This window comes from Lissotriton helveticus, chromosome 1_1 (assembly GCF_964261635.1).
Source record: "Lissotriton helveticus chromosome 1_1, aLisHel1.1, whole genome shotgun sequence".
NCBI lineage: Eukaryota > Metazoa > Chordata > Amphibia > Caudata > Salamandridae > Lissotriton > Lissotriton helveticus.
Genome location: NC_136057.1, coordinates 573373868 through 573393112, shown reverse-complemented (window position 1 = coordinate 573393112; position 19245 = coordinate 573373868).

Below are 19245 nucleotides of genomic sequence, written 5' to 3'. Positions count from 1 at the left end.
AGATAATCTTTGGTCGGCCAGCCAACATATGGGGAGTGCCTAGGCCCATGAAGTTTAGCGAGCTGCAACACCCCATTTTGCTTGACTATTTGTATGAATTGACGGCTAAATTGCGTGTTTTATATCAACAGGTCCACAACACCTTGCCTCCGGTCTCTGAGACACCGGGTCACTCCATTGACCCCGGCTCCTGGGTATTGGTCCGCAATTTCCAGAGGACAAGAAACGACCAGCCCAGATGGACCGGGCCTCACCTCGTCCTCCTGTCCACAAGGTCGACTGTTAAAGTGGAGGGGAAGGCCAATTGGGTCCACGGGATCCATTGTAAGAAGATACTCTTCCCTCTGCCACATGACCAAGGGGTCCGAAAAGGAGGCACTGACTCAGAGCGCACAACTGATGAATGTGTAAAAGAAGCTAAACGTGATTGTAAGAGTGGGAACATTTTTCAAGAAACTACGCCGCCATCAGAACAATTGAACTCTGTGGAACCTGAGCTACTATTTCTGGACCAGACAGTACCCGGGAAAAGACGCTACAATTTGCGACCAAGAAAAACAGACTAAAAGTAAAAGTGATTTATTTTATGATCCGAGAGAAAAACCTGTGGACTAATAAAATACGTTTTTTTTCCCCAAATCCTATTTTTGAAAGTGCAGATTCTCCCATCTAGGTAACTTGCTTATTTTTGTTTTTCTTGAACCGCCATCCGGGTTCCGCTGCTAGGGTCGCGGTTGATTAAAGACTTTTGGGTGCAGCTGACGACAATAGGTCGCTGGTTCCAGTTGGTCCAAGGGAGTCACCCTAGACTGACGGAAGCATCCTTTAGCAGAAACAACCTACCGCCGCGGGCAGCACCTTAGAGAGGATGCAGTTTCCTGATGTGGAGAGAACTGCCAAACAAATGAACTTTAAGCAGAGACTTTTGAAAACAATGAAAAAGAAATTTTTTATAATAATGTGTATTTTTATGCTACTTAGCGTAATGGTCTTTTTGATAAGCTATGTTTTATTTTATTTTCATGTGACATTTGCGCCCACTACATCACCCATACCTCCTCCTACTGTTCCCTCTCATTCTTTCCTCCCTTTGCCTGACCACGAATCAAATAGGAGATTAGAGTTCATTAATAACTCCTTCGTTCAGCTATTACACCAACACCAACTTGTAATGAACACAACCAACTGTTGGGTGTGTGGTCTCATGCCCCACACCACGGATAGAGGTATCCCCTATTTGGTCCTGCCATTTAGTCACAATGGGTCAGTATGGGCATATAGGACAATGTTCATATATGCACAAGAAATCCAACCCCTACGTTCTGTAAAAGACAACCTCAAGACTAGCGCCCTAGTCAAGGATATAGTTGACATGATCAAGGAAGTAACTTCTTACGAAGATACCCCGGATGATGAGATACTTGCATATGTAGGTTGGAATGTGACCGGATATGGCACTACATTAAGTGAGAAACAGCAAGCCAAGAGATCGTCCCCTATCTGGATCGTACCCCATCAAGGTCACCTGTGTCTGCAAGGTATTGGTAAGAATCCCAGAGCTCAGCTAGGGAAGAGTGTCTGCACAGAAACGTACGTTTTTGGATCTCAGACTTCCCCTGCCTTTTTAGCCGCTAAGGGTACTTATTTCATCTGTCATGATAGAGCCTATACATGGTTGCCCCCTGACTTCTCGGGCTCATGTTTTGTTTCAGTCCTGTTACCTCCCACCTACACAGCAGCGGCGGATTACCATCGGACAAGGGTAGTTAGAGGTGTTTTGAGTAAAGAAGACACTGCAGGTCAAGAATTTGGTGACTTTGCAATGGGTGTTCTGCCGTTCTGGGGAGCCATGGTTAACAGCAGAAACATAAGGCAATTAACAAGGGTAGTTGAATCCACCGTGATTGAAACTGCTGGTGCCCTTAGTAACCTGACTGCTGAGCTCCAGTCGGATCGACTGATGACCCTTCAGAACCGGGTCGCTTTGGATGTAATACTCGCGGACCGAGGTGGAGTATGCAAATTGATCCAGTCCAGTTGTTGCATTTTTATTCCAGATAATGCTCCAACAGTGTACGGGGCCATCTCCAAACTACATAAGATTTCCGAATCTATTCATGTGGATAAAGGAGACTGGTCATTAATGGGATGGTTCTGGGGACTGATATCTGCCTGTGGATGGAAAATTCTGATGGTCATTGGGATGGTCTTAGCCATTCTTCTTCTGTTCTGTCTATGCATACAGTGTGCTCCTGCAATATGTGGCCTCTGTGTTACATCATGTGTAAGGAAGCCTGTGTCAAGACATGAGCTCAGCACTAGAATGATGTTGCAGCAGGAATATGGATCTGGACTCAGATTGACATGAGGATAGATTAATTGCCTATGTAAGGGCAAAAGGAGGGTCTGTGGTTCTGAAAAATCTGGATTCATATTATAGTATTGGACTCGAGAATAAAAACTTCGTCGAAATAGGACGAATTTGGTATCAAAAGACCGAGAATGACGAGTACATCAAGTACATGTATTTTCGGCATATTCGAGTGACGATTTCACCTCGAAATCGTCATTTACCTTCTAAACCCTTAGCTGCATGTTGCCCTCTACATAGGCCTTAATCCAGTTGAATTTGATTCCACAAGGACACATACTCCTTAATCGACTTCTCCCTGACCCCAGTACAAGTTAGAACCATTGCCCCAGGCCGAACTCGTTAGGTCAGTTCCCTCCCAGTGGCCGAGCAAGATAGCATCTAGGCCCAACCGGCCATAAAGCCATTTCAGTGCGCACACCTGCCATATCTCGCTCACATCTTTCTCCACTCCTTTTCCTCACTTATTTTATGATGGGGAGGTGACCATTTTTATTAGGGGTCCAGCGCTATCTGATGAAATGTTGGGCCTTGCCGGATGATTTGTTATGAGCAGCACGACGTGAAATATGTACATGTCATCATGACTCTGCTTTTCTTCTGTAATCAGTAACCATAAATGAAATACCGCGAATCCAAGGAATGTTTTGCCCAAGGGTGAAAATTGTGTATAAGAAGAGAAACCTAACTTTGTGAAAGTGTGCAGTCTCCTGAATATACTGGTATTGTACTTCTAGGACCCTGTCACCTTGGTTGCAGCCAATAAACGAATCTTTGACTTCACCTGGAAGACTCTGAAGTTTCTGTAGGTCTGACTCAGGAGAACCCGAGGTCTCTGGGTGTTGATCCCCTGGCACCGCTGGGTTACCGGTTCTGTAGGTTCGGAACCGGTTCTTAAAAACCCAGTACCTCACTTTTCTTTCAAAGAATATCTTATGTTTTCTCGTAAACCTTAATCTTTATCTACTCCTATTCTTAAGTATACCTCCAAAATCCTTCCTTCCTTTATCGTTTCATCCTTTTTTGATCAACCTATTTGGCACAATACATCTATATTAATTAACAATAAGCCGATTTTTTGGAAATCCTGGAGATCACGTGGCCTTATCTGGGTGCATCAATTGTTTCACCAAAATCAGATCATCCCATTTGCATTAGCTGCTACTTCTTTCAATCTACCTCCCGCTTTTCGAGTTAAATATTCATTACTGTCACACGCATTACAACTTGCCTACGATGCTTCCCTTGCTGCACCTCCTCCATCAAACCACGTATCCTCCGATATGTCTTCACTGAGTTCTTTACTTCTTAAACAACCTAAAGCTTCAAAAATCTACGCTTTTCTTCAAACTCATTCTTCATCTCGCACGAAAACCACAACTGAAGAAATCTGGGAAAAAGACCTAGAAGTCTCTTGGCCTATTGAGCTATGGGACAAATTATGGCTTAAGATTCGTAGATCTTCCAGAGCTGCTAATACTACTCAAACACTATTTTTTATTTATAATCGTTTATTATTTTCACCACTAGTTCTTAGTAAACAATACCCAGATTCTTCTGATAAGTGTTGGTCCTGCTCCTTACCATGTGCAGATCTTTTCCACATGCTTTTCAGTTGTCCCCATGTTCATAATTTTTGGCGGCAAGTTTGGTCTCAAATTAACAAGATTTTTTCCTCTAATCACTCCTTCTCTTTATCTCACATTTTCTTAGGGAGTGTTTCCCCCATCTGGGATCATTGCACTTTCAGGGTTAGAATAATTGACTTATTGTTGGCAGTAGCTTTCCAGCAAATAACTAAAAATTGGAAGGATTTTACCAAAATATCTTATCAGGCTTCGTGGTATGCTGTTTGCTATAATCACAGGTTAGATACGACTTTTGTCTACCCCTTGGCTTTAGCTGCAAAGCGAAAAGAATTGTGGAGTCCAGTTACACTATTTTTTTATTTAAGTGCTCAGAGTTCTCTGCCTTTGTCCCCGTTACAACAAGAAGTTCCTAAACCTCCATGAATTCCTGTATTTTGTTAAACATATTAATATTATTTTCGCTTTTCTTATAATTACAATGTATATTTAGTATATCTTTTATTACCTTATATCATACCAGTTGCCAATTTTGCTTATATTTATTCTCAATTTTTTATGTTTCTTTTTGTAGCTTATATTAATACCTTTAATTATCTTGATGTATACTTTTGCTTGTTATTTTCTTTGTCTTACTTTGTAAGCTTATGTCATATTCTTTCAATAAAAATGTTCTGAACTTAAAAAAAAAGTCAATACTAATGATGTATGTGAAAAATACAAGACTTAAAATTCAATAAATTCAATAATGTTTATTCGGACATACAAGATCCATAAAAGCACAAACAATTCTCACAAAATGAATCATTTCACATATTTACACAAGAACATCATCTGGGATTGAAAACGTACATCATGCTTTGGCTATGTAAGAACAATTCAATAAATTAACACAGAATTGTCACAGATATAGCGAATTATAAATATAGCAGCATCGAATGATAAAATGCCAAAGTGCAGAATACAGGTAGTTTTAAGAAAAAATAGCAGCAGGGATGTTTCAAGTTGTATATATAGCAGCATCATATAATAAAGTGACGAAGTGCAAAGTGCAGATAGAAGTAGCAGCAGAAGGGAATAAACTATTAAATAAAAACATCCAATCTGATACAGGCGCGCGAACAAATGGCCATTTTCAAGAAAGTACAAACTCGAAATGTTAAGTCTTCCCTATTAAGTAGGAGGATAGTCCCATAGGCAACCTTAACATCTGTTGTGCCATTGGCCCTAAAAATTGGCATCAAGAGATGTTTACTGTACCTTTGATAAAAATTGCAAGAGAACAGGAAATGCAACATGGATTGCTTGCCTGAATTGCCACAAGGGCAAAGCAATTCCTCAATATTGGGTTGGTAGCCTAGGGGAAAAAACAACAAATATTTTAATGTGCGAGACCTAAGGCGAAAGAGCAAACTAAGTTCCCAGCGAGTAATGTCCCTTAGAAGATAACCAGCTGGTAAATAAGTGGGAAGGCCCCGTCATCTACCAATGATATATAACGTGCGACTGAGGTTTTAGAAAGCTCTTGTGCGTATTTATGTCCCCATAATATTTATATATCACATCTCGGATAGTCTTTTTATTGATGCCATCTAGCTGGTCTCTGTTATGAAAAATATACCCCGGGTTCACTTTAGTTAGACTAGCCTTCACTTCTGCGAGCCAAGGTATGTCTCCACCCTTGTCGCACTGTAAACAATCGACTATAATTTCCCTAGTCAAAGAGGCTGCAGGGTTTTACCAAACCTTCAACCAAAACATGGCAGGGCGAGACCTGATATAGTCTTCTAGGTAAAGTAGTTTTAGTTCATTATGACAGACAAAGGATGAAGAAGAGATAGGTGTCCCCATTTTTCTCCTACAAAATCTATTTTCTTCGACCTGGGCGGCTTTGATGTTTATATAGCCCCAGATTTCAGCCCCATATGTCATAGTGGGTATACATTGAGTTTGGTAGATTTTGAGTAGGGACAACACTACCTCGATTCTTTTTGGTTGGGGGAGACTTAAAACTGAGTTAACTGCCTTTAAAAATGTTCTCCGACCGTATACCAAATGGGGTGCCCGGGATCCATTGTCTGAAAATTGCAGGCCCAGATATGGAAAAGTGTGTGTGTGTAACAAGGTTTCAGAACCCGAGGTAATAGCATTAATAACACATTTTTTAGGACCACAACACATTTAAAAAGAATTCTTAAAATTTGTGCACGAATTCAGACTATTCATAAAATCAACAAACCCCCTAACTAATGTGCGCAGAGCGTCGGGTGTTCTGCCCATTAAAACAGCATTGTCTGCGTATAAAAGGGCGGGCAGCTTGTTGCCATTAATCGTAGGGACATCTGTGGTCAGGTTAGACAGTTCAAGTTCAAGTTCAGAAATTTGTATAGCGCACTACTCACCCAGAGGGTCTCAAGGCGCTTGGCAGGGGGGGTTGAGGGGGGGGGGTGGGTGCATTACTTATCGAATAGCCAGGTTTTTAGCTGCTTTCTGAAGGAGAGGTGCTTCTGAGTAAGGCGGAGGTGAGTAGGGAGAGAATTCCAGGTTTTGGCCGCTAAGTGGGAGAAAGATCTTCCTCCCATGGTGGATCTATTGATGCGCGGAATTGCGGCGAGGGCTTGGTTGGATGAACGTAGTTGGCGGGTGGGTGTGTAAAAGGACAGTCGTTTGTTGAGGCATTCAGGTCCTAGGTCGTAGAGGGCTTTGTGTGCGTGGGTGAGGAGACGGAACGTTATTCCCTTGTTGACGGGAAGCCAGTGGAGATCTTTCAGGTGACCGGAAATGTGAGCTTGACGGGGGATGTCCAGTATGAGTCTGGCTGAGGCGTTTTGGAATAAATAAATAAATAAATAAATAAAAACTCAAAACAGTAAATTATGTAACTCATTAATATACAAAATAAACAAAAGAGGGACTAGAACGCACCCTTGCCTTATGCCTCTTCCGACCACTATGTCCCCTGAAACTGCCCCGTCCGCGCTTATTCTCACCCGAGCCCTTTGATCCCTATATAAGTATGCTAAAAAGTGCACCATGTCCTCATGCAACCCGTAGTCTAAAAGGCATTTCCAGAGCCTAGATCTATTAACAAAATCAAAGGCCGAGGTAACGTCCATGAATGGTAGGTAAATGGGGCTGTGTCGAGCTATAGTGTATTTGCCTATAATCAAGTTATGTTAAGACACTGTTCCACTGTTCCAAGTTTACTTCTAAAACCTATCTGACATCTATTTAAAATATTATCCTCCTCGGCCCAAGTTTTGATTTTGTTAAATAATACCCTCCCCAATATTTTAAGGGTATTATCAATGAAAGAAATTGGTCAGTAACAACTCGGGTTTGATCTGTCTCCTTTTTTAAAAATTGGGACATTGACAGATGTGGACCAGGTGTTGGGGATTTAAGTTAAGGCCAGGTAGTTAAAAACATCAAGTAAAAGAGGGGCCCAAATCTCTGGCCTTAATTTTTTTAAGATCGATAGGGAGCCCATCTGGGTCGGGGGCCTTGTTACCCAGACTTTGATTAATAGCGTCCTCAACCTCCGTTATTGATATTTGATTTTGGCTGACAACGTGATTGTCAGTGGTATTTTCGCGCTGCAGACTGGCAGCATATATTTTAGAAAAATGAGTTACCCAGGCTTTACTCGTTATGTTGCAACCTAACAGAGTGAGTGTATTACCCAATGATCTCAATTACTTGGCAGCTGTCCAAAAACTGTATGAATTGTTAAATCTAGCGTCACAGGCCAAGTTATTCCATTGTTCTTTTATGATCCGTCTTTCCTCTGCTTAGTTACTCTTTTGTAGGCATGCCTCAAAGATCTAATGAGGTTGGGGTCCCTGGGAGAAGTTGAGAAAGCGACTCTAAGCTCTCTGTTTGCCCGGGAACAGGTACAATTAAACCTCCTAAGGTTGGTATTGGATACAAATGCTGGTCTTGAGATAAATTCTATTATGCCTGCACATGTCAACAAAAGCTGGGACTACCTCTAGATTAGGGTCGATGGCTGAAAGACAAGTGATCAGTGGGTTTTTAAACACATTTCAGAATACACTACTGCTATCCATTGCCTTCCATTTGACCCTGAGATTATCTGTTGATGGTTTAAGGTTTCCGGCCCCTATCTCCTTTCTAATATCAGGTCTTGAAACAACAACCTAAAATAAAACTGAGATTGGATTGTGATCCCCAAAAGTAGATGACATAACCTCTGCTTTGACCAAGTAATCTTCTAGTGTGGCCGTTATAAAGACGTAATCTATTGTAGAAGCGCAGCCATGACCCCTATAAGTTGGTGTTGGGCTATCCGCATTGTTTGTGGCTGTGACGTCCGTTACATTAGAGAGGTTACTTTGTAATATTGGTACAATAACTCAGACCCCCTTTTACATATATTGCCCATATGGTGATGATGGGGAGTTAGGGTGTTTCCCCCTGCTATCTTTGCATTGAAGTCACTTCCCAGACAAATCCCTGCAAGTTTTTGGTTTCCTTTAAAATTAGGAATGTCCGAAATAAAGTTAAAAAGATTCACAAAATTCACGTTAGGCGTAGTTAAAAAATCGTATTATAGAAGTTAATAAAACAGAACGAGACCTCACGTGTGTAAATCAGGGCTTGAAAATGTGCGTTTTGGTGGAGATTGTTTTTATACTACCGCCTGAAGCAATGCTCACCCAGATGGATAAGCCACCCGAGGGTCTGCCTTGTTTGGGGTGGGGTGAGGTAATATTAAGACATTCATACCCTTCGAGATACAACTCAGATGTGGCCCATGTCTCTTGGAACATGAGAATATCATATTTATTTACCATCTTGACCCATTCATCAATATTTATTTTCAATGTCAGACCGGCGACGTTCCAGCTTAGAACATACAATGAATGGTCATTAGGCTCAAGACCATCATTTTCTGTGTCAGCATCGGGGTCAAACTCAGAGCCGTCATTTACTGGGATGGCTAACATAGATGTTAATGGGGCGATTACAGTGTATTTTGGTATCGTTGATGGTCAGTCTAAGGTATCAAGATCCGATAGGGCAGCAAACCTGTTTATAGCTAGATATGAGGGAGTAGGTGAGAATTGCTGCTGGGAGTTTGGTCTATAAAAGAAACCAAGAGGTAGTCCCCAAATATTTGTAGATATGGAGCAATTGATCCCCTTTGCCCTCAGTATTGTTCTAACAAGCACTGGTTGCTGAAAATTAATAACAATGCAGTCACCCTAATAGTCTTTTCTGATGGTCCAACCCATCCAACCCTACGTACCAATATGATGTCATGTATGTTGAACCTCCAATACCCTTTATGTTTTCCCAACCAATCAATATTTTTGTTCCGTAATTGGTCCCAAGACTCAGGCTTATTCTTCTCTAATGGCGAGGATCACGACGTACGGGCAGGCTGCTGGAGGTAAACTTAAAACATCTTTATTTGGCACAGCATGCCCACCACCGCTATTGCTGGCAATGTTGACAGAAGCTGTGGGGGCTGCTTGATCTCCAATACAACTCGGTGGATGGAGTGTAGCAATAGGATTTACATTTTGGGTATTAACGGAGTCAGGATGGGGTTTAGGAGGGATGCGATCTTTGACTTTGCTAGAGGTGGCACAAGAGGCCGGGGTATGAGTGGAAATTTTGATCCTCTCTTGCTCTTTTGGGTCACACGGTGTCTGTTTTTTATTAGTGCTATCCTGTGCAGATACCTGCTTAGTTACCTTGCTGGGCGAGTTTAATTTGATAGTTAAGGTTTCTAAACGGTCTAAACGCTTCCAAAGGCTAGCAAAATTATTGTCTACGAGTACCCTAACAAGCTCAAACATTGTATCTATAATAATATCGATAGCAGTATCCCCAAGTGTAAAATTAGCAAAAGGTGTCAATGTAGATTCAGTCTGTGTATATACAGAGTGGTTTAGTGTCTCTAAAGATGTTAAGTCAACCGGGGCACTAACAGGCACAGGGTCGGCTAGAGTTGTCCGGCCCTGAATCCACATAGTTAAAGTAGTGTGTTGAGAGTTCAAACGTGGAGGTTGTTTCCGTTTGGAGCCAACCAGTTTAGTTGTTTTCCTTTTCCTTTTTGCTCCACAGACTTCTGCGATCGGGGATACATTTACAATAACAGGTACAGGGATGTCCCTCAGGCAACCCGTAGAGATAGTGTCCTCCAGGTTCCCAGTATATCCAATGTCCACATCTCCCTCCGCACTCAGTGCGCTTTCCCGACCAGGTGGGTCTAAGTTTTGATCAACTGGTATGAGCAGTGTTGGTTGGGGGTCGCTGGTATCAATGTTTTCAGTTTGTATAAGCGGATGTGACTTAGTTAGACCAAAGGACAAACGCCTCTCCGTTAATTCAATTTCAGTACTGACAATGCTAACTGCTCTCTCCAACATGCTGTCTACCAATGTGGTGTTACGCAGTGCTGGGGCAATATTAAGTTTGCCCATGATGTTTGCTGCCCCAAGCATCGAGCTAATATAATATGATATGATACCCCACTCACCACAGCGGTGCTCAGTTGATTAAGGAGGTCAGATGGGTGGCCCGGCCCGGCCTCTGTCGATCCCTGACGAGCACAGACGGGCCCGCCCTTGGTTCGGCTGCGTCTCGCGCGGCGGTGGGAGAGGCCGAGCTATGAGCGCATTGTCCCCACCTCTCACTCACTCGCGGCAGCTGCAGGGAGCGGCAAAAAGCAGTGATGCACTCTAGGGGTTGAAGCCCACCCCAGAGTGTGAGAACCAGCACGAAGCAGCGATGGGCGTGGAACGTTGCCCCTGGGACCCCTGTCCCACCAGGGGTACTGGTCAGGGGATTGTAGCTGTGGCAGGCAGCAGGGAACAACACAAAAAAGGCACAGAGGCTCCCCTGCCGCGGGGGGAGAGGCTGCGCTATGAGCACGTTGGCCCCGCCTCCTCCTCATTCGCGGCATCTGCGGGGAGCGGCAAAAAGCAGTGATGCACTCTGGGGGTTGAAGTCCATCCCAGAGTGTGAGAACAAGCGCGAAGCAGCGATGGAACATTGCCCCTGGGACCCCTCTCCCACAAGGGGTACTGGTCAGGTGGTTGTAGCTGTGGCAGGCGGCAGGGAACAACACCAAAAAGGCACAGAGACTCCCGCGCCGCGGGGGGAGAGGCTGCACTATAAGTGCTTTGGCCCGCCTCCCCTTCACTCACGGTAGCTGCGGGGAGCGACGAAAAGCAGTGATGCACTCTTGGGGTTGAAGTCCACCCCAGAGTGTGAGAACCAGCGCAAAGAAGCGATGGGCGATGGAACGTTGCCCCTGGGACCCCTGTCCCACCAGGGGTCCTGGTCAGGTGATTGTAGCTGTGGCAGGCGGCAGAGAACAACACCAAAAAGGCACAGAGACTTCCACGCTGCGTGGGGAAAGGCTGCACTATGAGCGCATTGGCCCCGCCTCCCCCTCACTCGCGGCAGCTGCGGGTAGCGGCGAAAAGCAGTGATGCACTCTGGGGGTTGAAGTCCACCCCAGAGTGTGAGAACCAGTGCGAAGCAGCAATGGGCGATGGAACGTTGCCCCTGGGACCCCTGTCCCACCAGGGGTACTGGTCAGGATATTGTAGCCGTGGCAGGTGGCAGGGAACAACACTGAAAATGCACCTGATACTTAAAGTTTACATCTAATAATCACAGTGTTGTATAACATATTATATTAAACATGTATACACTAAAGTCGTTAAGTTTACTACTTTCACTACTGGTAACACCATTTATGGGATTCTGTTGTACACTAGAGGAATCACAGTTTATATTCCCACTCCAATATAAGCCATTTTGGAGAATGTTTTGAATACTAAAGTGGTCACATTTACTATTCACACTCCAATCTAAGCAATTTATGGGAACCTTTTGGACACTAACATGGTACCATTTACTATTCCCACTATAATCTAAGCCATTTAAGGGAAGGTGTTGGACACCAAAGGGGTCATTTTTGCCATTCCCACTCCAACCTAAACTATTTAGGAGAAAATGTGGAACACTAAAGTTATCACAGTTACTATTCCCACTCCAATCTAAGCCATTATTAGGAAGGTTCTGGAGGGAAACATCCATCATAACGCAGTCATTACATCACTTCGCTTTTACAATGCAACTATTACAACGCAACTGCCTTTACAATGTGATGTATTCCTATAGGTTCTGAATCGATCCCCCTATTCCTGACCCTATTCTGGTTAGCAAACTAACAAGTTAACTAAGTAATCAGCCCATGAGGCAGAAAAACCCCATGATGCAGATACCGTTATCTGACGCAGTCACACTACGGCACAGGAACGTGTTATCTGATTAGGTCATAACGCTTGCGATCTAATTAGACAAGCGATATTCCTCCAGCCCCTGATAAGGCATACGGAGTTCTCATAACAAATCAAACCTATGACAACCTGGGCAAAACCCTGCGGCCATTGTTTTGATTTCACCGAGAACTTCAGCAAAAGAATGTGCTAACGAGCAAGTCGTATGACATCCTTATTGACGTATCTATGTCCATCCTTACGTCAATCTCGGCACCTTAAAGGTATAAATATTACCGATCTTGCCCTATGCAAACACACGCGGTGGTGACGAGACGGAGCAGCCATACTTGCCGAAGCCCAGAGCAGAGCAGACCCCGCTGGCACAGCCCCGCCTTCCTGACGCGCTGAGAGCGAGACGCGCTGCTTTCTCCTGCCGAGAAACCAAGCACCGGCGCTTCCGGGTAGCCCTCGCAGGCAGCCTGGAATATCGAGACCAGAGAAAGAGATACCATTCCTCATTCATCCTAACTTCCAGGTACAGAACTGAATAACCCCTCACAGAGAATTCTTTAGTCAGTCACTTGGCAAAAACAAACTTAACTTAAACTGTAACTTTCTATTCCCGCCCTCGTATTAGACTTAGGTCAGGTACACGGGGTAGGCGTATCTAGAAACACCAGTTGAGTACGTTTAGTCAAATGTATATGTGTATGTAATATATTTTATTCATTTTAAACATCTTATGGCTTAGAAACCATATCAATGTTTTTACAGTATTATTTTATACTTCTGCTTATAATGTATGCACTTTACTTAACTATAAGTATTGCAATAATATCGATCCATTTCTCTTGTATGAGAAAATAGACTGATCAATAAATAACACCTTTTTATTGAACACGCCCGTCTCTTCCCTTTCTCTACAATCTGATGAGACTAAGAATGCACGTACTGACTGAGTAAAATAAATTGCCTTTTGTTCACACGACTCTCGAGATTTACTCTTGATTAGGGGAGAGCAAAGTTGTCATGTTCTATGGTTGTCAGAAACTAAATCCCTTCTTGTCTAATCAGGGAAGTTTATTCTTTCCTGAACATTCGAGAAAGTTTCTAGTGAACTCTGAGCTAAGCTGGCAAACCCAAAACTTTAAGTCTAATATCGACAGTAGTAGACCTAGTTAACGTCTGGTCTAGGCCTTTACTATTGTAGGTATTATTCCAATGCGCAGAGCCTATTGGGATGATAGGAGCTACACTACATGGCGCCCAACGCATTTGGAAAGGGCGATAAAACTAACGTAAGACATTTAGAGTAACTCAGTCGTGCTTTCTCACTCAGACCCCTTTTCCCACAATACTCCAAAGACGTCTGGAGTGGGTGAAAGGTTATATCCGCCAGACCTCGCAGGAGGGAACTCCTATGTATGGTTCTTGGTTTAGTCAACGTTGAAGGATAAACAGTTCCAAAATATTGTGCATCTAATCTTTGTTCCCATAAGAAACCTGATCTGCAAACAAAAGAAATAACCATCCGGTCAGTAAAATGGGAGACAGTGATGAAGAAAGAGAGGCAGTTAGATTAGCAGCTGACATAGCAGAAGCTGATACTGCACTACAAAATGCAGACCCGGAGATAATACTCATCCCGGTCATTAAAAGGAAATCTATAACCTTAAAACGTATAGAAAATGGACTGACACCTAGAGGTGGCACAGTCATATTCGTAATTGAGGCACACGAATATCGGCAGACAGAGGTATACTATTCATGGATACATTTTCCAGCAGCAAATGCTGTAACAAAGTACTTCCACTATTACAAAATAGAGGAACCTCCTAATGAGTACACTCCTTTCGAGGAGGTGGAAGTACCACTCAAATTCCAAGAGCATTTGCTCTTATTTGATGGCGCCCTAAAACATAACAATCACATCACCAGGCTCGGTCCTTTAGGAAGACCAGGAGCAACGTGGCCGGTCCTAGCCGGATACACACCACATCCAGACATCAATGGGATGTCTGCAGCAGAGCTGTTAACACAGCTAAAACAATTAATAAAAATACATAGACAATTAGTTCAGTATGTGATGCGGACTTCAACAATTCAGCCAACGATTAAACTTCCACAGCTGACCCCTCACCAGGGGAACACAAATAAAATTACACCACAGAACATCCAATCCTGCCTAGGTAAAGTACCGGCTAAACGGGAACAAATACCATTCTGGTTGGTGCAGAAAATCACCCAAATAGAGGCGGTGTTTCCAGACACCACCCCGCTAGAAAAGCACAGGATTCTGACTATCTGTCTCCCAATGGGAATCGCACCACACATAGAGGACTGTGACACTTGGGGTACAGTCTTTGCTTCCATCTACACAAAAACGCACGGTGTTCCATCCATTTCGGTAATACCAGATGTGCTAAAACAAATTCAAGACGAATACGGTCCAGAACCCGCTTTAACTCTTGGTATGAAATTACTAAAAGACTTCAAGCAGGTCTCGGCTATATTATTAGCCAACATAAAGGGAGAAGCAGCAAACGTGGAGATCCGCCAGAGGTTAAAAGAGACAGATATAGCAGACCAACCAGCTGAAATTGCCAGAATCATAGAAAAATCCTATGAGGAACTAGGTAGAGATAGTTTAGGTGGAATACCAGTAAAACCACAACTGATTGAAAGTCCTGAAAAAATATTTTTTAATAATAATTCAACATTACCAAAAAAGAACTGGGATGGAAACAAACAATCCAATCCTAAAGAAAAGAAATTCCAGTCCAGAGGAAGGTCTCCTAGGCGAAGAGAAAAATCTCCGAACCAAAGACACAGGTCACCCCAGAGTGACCCCTCTGGGAAAAGATATAACCTTAGAAATAGGGATAATATAAAAAAGCCTGATAGATATCAAGACATTGATACACGTCCCTCTCAATCTTTTCAGACTTCCTCGCAGAAATCGGAAAGAAGAGGACGATCAGAACAAAGAGAAGAGCACGCCAAGTCCAAAGACAAGGAACCTGCTCAGCTAAAAAAGAAATTACAATTTCCAAAAAAGAAGGTAGCCAGTATCAAGGTAGTTAACAATGCCGAGAATACTGAGGACACAACTGAAAAACGGGGAATGGGCTCAGACAATGCTAGACAGCGCAGCAGAAGTGAGCATAGCTCGCAAAGTCCTTATGAATCATCTGGAGACAGTGGACACGAATGAATATCTTCAAGTGGAACCTGCGGACACCAGAGTTAGCAAACCTCACAAAATATACGAAATAACATTGCGTATAGAGGGGGATAAGACTAGAAAAATAAGGGGACTATTTTGGGATAATCTCTCCAAGGGCTATGATATCCTTCTAGCTGAAAAAGACTGGCCACCAGAGTTTGTCAGGGAGTGCCCTCATGGCGAAGAAGTAATTATGCCTGCCTTCTCAAATCATATCCCAATTCATAAAAAATACACACTTGCCAGAAAGTGGGCAGTAGCTCTAGCTCCTGCTTTATATAAAAATCACGTGGGATGGGATGAGGACTCTCCTCCTCACAAAATCCAGTTAAAATCACAACCAACTGCACAAAGGCAGTACCCAATTAAGTAAGAAGCTAAAAAACAGGTAAATAAAATACTAGATCAGCTAGAATACCAGGGGGTGATTGAAACTTGCACCTCACAAATGAACAACCCTTTGTTTCCGGTCTCCAAACCAGACAATTCATATCGTCTAGTTTTGGATTACCGACACCTTAACACATGTTGCAAAACTTTTGCAGTGCAAAATTCACACAGTGCTGCACTAATGAATAACATAGTGCGCAAAAAATACAAAACAACCTTAGATATCTCTAATGGATTCTTTTGTCAAAACATAGCACCAGAGAGCAGATATTTAACTGCGTTCTCAATAAATGGCACTCAAAAACAATTTTGTTGGTTAGCCCAGGGGTACAAGAACAGCCCGGGGGTATTCTCAGCGAGAGTAACAGAATTACTACAACTATATGATGATGAAGCATTATCTTATGTCGATGACATTTACTTAACAGATGATGACTTGGAGACTCACTTGAAGAGAGTGAACACCATAATACTTGGGTTCGCAGCAGAGGGTTACAAATTCAACTTTAAAAAATCCAGAATTGCCCATCTGACAGTCCTATTCTTAGGATATGAGTTATCAAGTGAAGGCAAAAGCCTGGCTGACAATTTCCTAGAGAAATGCGCCGTAATCCAAGCACCTAGAACACTAAAAAACCTACAGTCGATTCTAGGCTTCCTAAATTTCGGAAGAACATACATTGCAAATTACGCAGAAAGGGTCAAACCCCTTTATGATCTGATAAAACCAGATTTTAAAAGATCCAATTGGACTCAAATACACACAGAAATTTTGAGATCCTTACAAACAGACATGCTAATTAAAACAAAATTAGAAACACGTGATAACACACGCAATCTTGTGATTCGAGTCATCCCAGGGAGATGCGGATTCACATACCTGACCTCTAATGAGGGAGAAACGGTACCAATTGCATTCAAATCACACTTGTACACAGAAGCTGAACAGAAATTCGGCATTAAAGAAAGAATTGTTCATGTAGTTCAAACCGCAATAGCTAGAGAAAAAGATCAAGCTGACGGTAGACATATCACAGTCAGAACAGCAGAATCAGCCTTTGAGGCACTAACAACACCGTGTAATTTACCAACAACAACATTGAATCCGGAATGGATACAATGGGTGAATTCAATTACATCGGACAAAGTATACTACTACTTTGATCCAGAACTAAAGGAATTGAAAAATCTAGAATATGAAAAAACATTCCCTCTGCCTATCGACATTCTGCCTTTACGACATTACGCCTGTGTAATTTATACAGACGGACATGCTCAACCCCCCGTTTGGGGAGAACAGGCATACAACCCAACATGTGGGATTACAAAAGAAGTGTGGCGCGGAGGTAAACTAAAACCTCTATTAACAAAAACACACTCAGTAGAAACTAATTCAGAACAACAGACTGAAATATTAGCATTGAAAATGGCGCTAGATAATGCGGATCGCGAATTCCCGACACTTATAGTGTCAGATTCATATTACTGCATCAAATCATATAACAAGGATTTGCAGACATGGATTCAAAACGGTTACAAAGATGACACAGATGCACCAATAAAGCAGAAACTGCTCTGGGAACAAATAGCTCTTTTGAAAAAAGAACTACCAAAGACTCACGTGACACACTCACTGAGTCATCAGCGTGATGGCGTTCACGTTGCAGGGAATTCATTGGCTGAAACAGCCACAGCGGCAGCAACTAAAACGGCTCCCGTAGTTCGAAAAAAGCGTACATTAAAATACATTGACGGTGAAACAGTGCTGGCGGTGAAAACGTCATCAAAAGGCGACTGCTCAGCGTTACCGATCAACTATCCACTCAATTATACATACATAATCGATGCAAACTCCGTCCCTTTTGCTCGAATCCCTGGAGTGGGGGATAGAGTGATTCCAAACATGGACAGGAGAAACTTGTTAATTGCAGACGCACATATGGGCGAGGGTCTCAGACACCTCAAACTAAAAGATTCTCTGGAAGAATTACAATCAAGGTACTGGTGGCCAGGCATGAGCCTGCATCATACCATGTTTGTAAAAAACTGCCCAAACTGCAACAGGAATCGCAGTGGTGAGAGAAACGGTGTAATACCGTGCCGTTTCACTCCAGAAAAAATCAACAGTAAAAAGCAAGGCTTGCGATTAGCATATACAGGCTAGTTTCCACTTATAATGTAGATCCTCAGCACTCGGCTGACGTCTGGACTGTTATACAAAGATTTGCGAGTCTAAATGGCATATACGCTAAGAGCATGCTACGTTTGACCATTGTTTTCACTCTAGCCCTCCAGCCTGAGGGGAAACATGACCAAATGAGCATAGCCCAGCGGGAATCTTCTCACTTCCTTCCTGAGGGTACGGGATGGTGTAAAGAAAAAACCAAGGCATAAAGCAATCTATAACAGAAAGGATATTAGGTTCGGGAGCTGGGTGGGTCAAACATCTAATAAGTGTCCAACGTAGTCTAAATAACTTGCCAAGAAATTCTCTGAAGGGATTCAGTCCGTACGAATTATTATTCGGAACTAGGATGTTGATCTCTGACCTTGACAGTCAGACTTCAGTGGTGAAAGAAAAAAGCTTTGATATCAAAGACCGTTTGGCTATTTTGCAGGACTTAAACAAAACAAGAAAAGACCTGAGCAACATAAAGTTGAAACAACAGCCAACAACCACTGAAGAACCACCACCTGTCCCAGCAAGACCTGTCTGGATTCCAAAAGTCGGGGATCTAGTCAGGGAGAAGATCGCGGTAAAGAAGGAATTTGGGCCTTCTTACAGAAAAGCAGTTCCTGTCTTGTCTGTCAACGGGACAACATCAGTTGTACTACCGCCACTTGCTGGAAAAAAGGAGAACCGAGTTGTATCCATCGACCTGGTAAAACCACAATCATGTGGCAGATAACAAACAGTAGGCCAAGTGGACTCCGAATAAGTAGCAGAACACCAAGGTTTGCTACCAGTACAGAGGTCCTAACTAAGAGGCTCATCACATTCGAAACGCCTACAGAAGAACAACAAGGACTATGCAACAATGCAATAGAACTCAGACCTCTGAAAACCCAAATAAAAACATTTAGCAGAGACACACCAATTTATAGTGAAGTACCAAGTGAACATGCAAGAAACAGAAATCCTGAAGCAATTGGAACAATTGACAGAACTGCATCAGGCTACTTCATAAACTTCGATGATTCCTCTGAAGGCTTCAGTGAATCAAAGACACAGCCATCATCAAAAACCTTTAAAGATAAAGCTAAAGAACTTTTGAAACAACTGAAAGAAACATATCTGATTTCCCCATGGATTGAATTTTGGGTGGGTTTTGGTGCATTTATCCTCATACTTTGGCTCATCATGGTACTAACTTTGGGACGCTTCATTGAGGGAAAATATGCTAA